The following is a 5,305-nucleotide window of genomic DNA, read 5'->3' as shown; positions in this document are numbered from 1 at the left end:
ACCTTCTTCATTCAAGATCACCAAAGAAATGTCAAGCTCTTCTCCTCCTTTTCCTTCATTGTTTTAAGTTACCTACCCATGACTTGCTTCAGGAATACTTTTTATAGCCCCAATTGAACCTGCAGGTAAATCAGTCGAAACAGAAATATTGCACAACTTGCTGAAGGATAAAAGCGTTGAGATTCCCCTGATAATGAGTAATAGCCCTTTTCTGTGAATTTGCTACACTACATTACTCGTACTCCTGAAATCAAAGCTGGGTTGCATTTACTGTTGCACTTAGATTTATGGTACCTTAGAGAAATTCTTACATTTACACAACAATACTTTTCTGATACACTTCTAGCTTGTGAAAATATTCTGCACATTAAAGGTTTTTTTTAAAATGACCATTCAATCTAGTACCACTTGACAGAGATCTTTTAATGTGATGTTAAAATACCTGTCATATAATTTTAGGCATTAAGACTGAAGTCCATAAAGCTATAATTAAAAAAAAAAAAAGTCTTTCTTTCCACCTTACTCAGAACAGCCCTTTCTCACAATATTGTTCAGATTCCATAAAGCAGCATGCCCAACTAGTTGTGCCTCTGTCTCCCCACGGCTGGAAGTAAAGCTTTACTGACATTAGGGATTAATAGACCGCATATCCTTAAACATACATGCTGCATTACTTTCAATCTAGTGCATATTAAGATTGTGCTTTTTAATTCCACAAGAGCCCAATAAACCCTTCAATATTTACTTAAGGGTTTTTTATGGTCCTCTTGTTTCATGAAGGCATTTATATGAGCTCTGATCTTACGCCATTTGCATCATCAGCCATTAATTTGTGAAAACAGAAGAAACAAAAATAGCTCCATAACCTTCTTCTCCACATGCCTACTAAACGCTGTGATATTTGTTGGTCCCATAGCTAGAGATGGAACAAAAACACAGCCAGCCCAACCGCTCCCTGTCCTGACACTACTACAGGCATTCCAATAGGAAAAAGCTGAAGAAAGATTATGAAGTTCTGGGGAAAAATCCATTTTAGCTATTAATGCTTATGGTCACGTTTTCTGAGGTCTATAAAGCTTTTTAAAGATTATTTGGGATGAAGGAAGCTATAGGAATGTTATGATCCCAGAAGATCTTCCTAAACAAAAGGAAAATGTATGTTGCTATGAACCTGCATCAAGCTGTTCTTTTGCTTTTTTTTTTTTTCCCCAGCGCTGCATTAGCTTTCCTTCTGTGTCCCTCTTGTGGTAACTGAGCAGAATTGTAACATCTGCAATGGAATAGCTAATTCATAGCCTTCAAAAATTTTTGCTTTGTTGCTGCATTTTTGGTGCACTTTTTTGAATTAAAAGATTTCTTTTATTGAAGTTTTGTCAGTATACAGGGGGATAGTTTTTCTTTTTAAAAAAACCCAACAGGTATTCTTTGCTCTTCCATTTACTTGTACTCAGACCAGGTAAACTAGGTAAAATTGTATGGAATTTTCATTTGCAGATTTGTTTTAGGGAAAAGGCAAGCAAAAGGAAAACCAGAGAGAGACAGAAAATGAAGAACTTGAAAAACAATGAGTTGCCTGAACATTAAACAAAAAAGAAATATAGAGATGTTAAAATGCAGATGTGAATGGACAGAGCAGGTAAGAAGGTAAAGTGATTAAATATGCATAATGGATTTACTGATGGCATTTATTGTTCTGCAATATGTTGATGTATTGCTAACTTATTATCTAGACATCACCATCAGATGTGTAATGTGTGAGCATTCCTTAAGCATTCTTTGTCAAGAACATCTGATCTCCGCTTCATACTCATATCCCCCTAACCTGAATTGTTTCATCCCAGGATAAAAATACACATTTTTTTATCCAACCCTGTCATTTGAAGTAGCAGTTTTGCAAAGATTCCTCACACTCAGTTTGATTGGCTCGGAACCCCGCACGTCACGATGACACTTTCTAGCACTATCTCCATGGCTTGGAGTTTGCAGAGACCAATCAGTTCATTCCTTTTCCTAACAGCTTGTTTTCAGCCCTCTCTTGTGCAGTCCTGAGCGGAGGATGTTCTCAAATCCCAGTGCTAGTGTGTCTTGGAATTGAGATGAGTTTCAAGGAAAGTCCTCTGGCAAAGCCAATCATTTTGAGTCAGGACAGTGTTATTTCTACCAACAGCTAAACTGCTGTATGCATCAGTTTTACGCTTGTAATCATCAGGAACATTTATTACCGCCTCTTCAAGATAATCACCTTAAACTTTTTAGCTCATGGAAGCAAGCAGAAAGCATCTTTTTAAAAATCAAATTCACCCACATTTGTTCTCTCGGATAGCTCCTCATGGCTAGGTGCGTCCTGCAAATTTGAGCTTCTAATCATGCATAAAAATGGTAAACCAGCAACATTTTCAGAGAACATGTTCCAGTTTTCTGAAGTGTTATCTTTTTAAATTTCATATTGGATGCACAACAGTAAGGACCAATGAGTCAGAGTGCCATTTCTCTGCGTTAGCCCAGATTTAAAAGAGAAAACTTTCACAAAACATGGCTTACACCACAAATACTGTCTAGGAGCTTTGTAGTGTAGCCTGCATACGTGCCTCCATGTTTATCTTTAAAAGCACCATGTTTATCTTTAAAAGTAGCCCACAGAGTTTCCAGCATGCAGTGAACTACGATTAAGCAATAATGTCATGAAATTCAAACGTACCCTCTTCACAACCCGTGCCTCTGTGTTGGTATAAAGACCGATCACAGTCTCCATCTTTAGCCGCAGTAACCAGGAGCCCAAAGGCCACACCTAATTGCCAGTTTGATGCCTTGTCAAAATATATCAAAGTGAAGGGCAGACTTTCCACAGCCAACTCACTCTGATTTTACTTTTGCCTCGTGTGACAAGGGAGCAGAACGTACCGTGTGGTGGGGGATCTCCTCGCAGCCCTCCAGCTTCAGCACCTCAGACAGCAGCACCATCTTGTCCGCGAACCAAATTTACCTTCTGATGGCACAGGCAGCTAAGGACCTGCGCCTTTCAGCCAGTTTTCTGAACGGCTTCTCTTTAAAAGCATTGTTATTTTCTGTATTATGTAGGGGACAGGGAAACAAATCCAGCGGCCCATCAAAACTTTGATCAGTTTCCAAAACTTTTGAGGATTCTGCAGGTCCATTCTGTTTGTTAATAAATAAGTGTTCGCACCAAGCAGGCTACCTGGTTTTATAAATTTCTTCTTCAATTCTGCTTTCATCCTCAAGTAGGATTTCATATTTTCTCACAGTTATGCTTTTCTCTGAACTACAACACAGTTTATTTCCGGTTTGTTTTAAGAAAGCACCAGTTTAGTTCATCCATGGATGCCTTCCAACCAAACTTTCAGTGGGTTTTGATTCAGTTGCGTTTCGCCTGTAGGAGTCAAGAGTCTTGACATTGGAACTGTCTTGTAACGCTGATGAACTTATGTATGGGTATACACTGACTTGATGTCACCGTGTTAAACTGGAGCTGGTATGACAGTCCTAATTCAACAATCAATTTTCCGTTCTGCCTTTTGATTTTCATGGTTTGTTGATTAACCTACTTTAATCTGAATCCTGAATTAGGATACATTTATGATAAACTGTTGGTACAGTCTATTCTTCCTAGAGGCTTAAAGCTAAAGATTAATTCAAAGAGAAAGCTAAAGATTAATTCAAAGAGTCTGTATGCAGAAGTGATGGCTCCTGTATTCTCTCTACTCATTCCTTCCCCCTCTGTACTTGGTGCATAATATTCCTAGGACAAGGCTGCTTTTCAATCTTCATCTACATCGTTTCAGCCTAACAGCTGCAAATCTGGTACATGCTGTTTCACTTCCAGGCTTTATCCTACACCAAAAGCAAGAATAAAATTAACGTTACTTATAAAAGGAGATACATATTTGCATCTTATAGTTGAAGGCTTTAGCAGGGAAGAGGGACTGAATATCTAGCCTTTCATATCAATGTTTTTCACAACACACAGAAGTTTTCTTAAAGGAGATTTGTTGTGTGCTAATAAAAGGATGTTGAAGCGAGGGCACCCAAATCCAAAACTTTGTGTTTATTTATGGGCAGAAACACGTGCTCCTCACGTCCTCTGCACAGCCGGCTCTCCACCTTCCCTGGCCTCAGAGAACCTCGGTGGCCAACTCCACCGCCCTCAGCTCACAGCAGCTCAGCTGTGGCACTGCTATGTCCTGTGGCACTGCTATGCCAGGCGTTACAGGTCTCATGGGTGCTACAGCTGGAGCAGGTATTACGGTAATACCGGATCCTTCTTAACTACCACGTCCGCCTCAGAACACTAAAGCCCCCGCACACCTCCCTTGCCCTGGTCTCCTCTGTTAGCGGAGACCCTGCACGCTCCCTTCCAGGCCACAGCACCCGCGGCTGCAGCTCCAGGCTCACGGCGGGGACAAGGGGACAAAGGGCCCCGTGTCGCCCCCACAGGGCCAGCCGCCATCGTGCCTCCCTCACACGAGCCCGCCGCCGGCGCAGGGGCCGCGGGGCCGGCCCACCCCCCAGCCCCGCACCCCACCGCCACCACGGCCCCCGGCCATCGCCTCCGCAAGGCTCGACAACCGCCGCAGCCCCTCGGCTCCCCGCCGGCCGCCCCGGGGCCCTCCCCCGCGCCCCGCCGCGTCCCCCGCCCGCCGCGGGGCCCAGCCACCGCCCCCGCCGCCACGGCCCGCCCTTCCCCCTCATCTCGAGGACCTATTGGCTGGCAGAGCAGTCAGTCAGCGGCAGGCTCCGCCCCTCCCCGCGCTGGGGTTGGGGGGGGGGGGGCAGCGCCTCTGACAGCGCCCCCCGCCCCCGCCCGCCCCCGCCCGCCAGGTGGCTCGCGGCACCTCCCCCGCGCGCCGCGGCGCGAGCCCCTTCGCGCCTTCCGCCGAGGCTCCGCCCCCCTCGCCTGCCCTCCCCAGGTGTGTGCGTGCTACGTCACTCCTCCCACGCGTACGGGGCGTGCTGGCGTCGTCGGCCTCCGTGCGCTCCGCGTCACCGCTCCTGGCCTGGCGCGCGGCGGCGGCAGCCGGACGGTTCCGCTCGCAGCGCCTCGGGGCTCGCTCCGCCGGCGGCGCCCGCCCGCCGCCTCGGCCGCCTCCCTCCGCCCTCGGCCGCGGCCGCCTGGCACCGCCCGAGCGGGGCGGCGGCGGAGCTCGTTGGTGGCCGGCTCGCGGGCGCGGCCTGGTGCGCGCGGCGGATCCTGCCGCTCGCGTAGCGCGGCGCCCGGGCTCCCTGAGGTGAGGCCCGGCCGGCTCGGGCTCGGGGCGGGGGGGGTGGTGGTGGGGAAGCGCCGCTTCTC

The sequence above is a fragment of the Pelecanus crispus genome, chromosome 20 (assembly GCF_030463565.1).
Source record: "Pelecanus crispus isolate bPelCri1 chromosome 20, bPelCri1.pri, whole genome shotgun sequence".
Lineage (NCBI taxonomy): Eukaryota > Metazoa > Chordata > Aves > Pelecaniformes > Pelecanidae > Pelecanus > Pelecanus crispus.
This window is presented reverse-complemented; position numbering follows the sequence as displayed.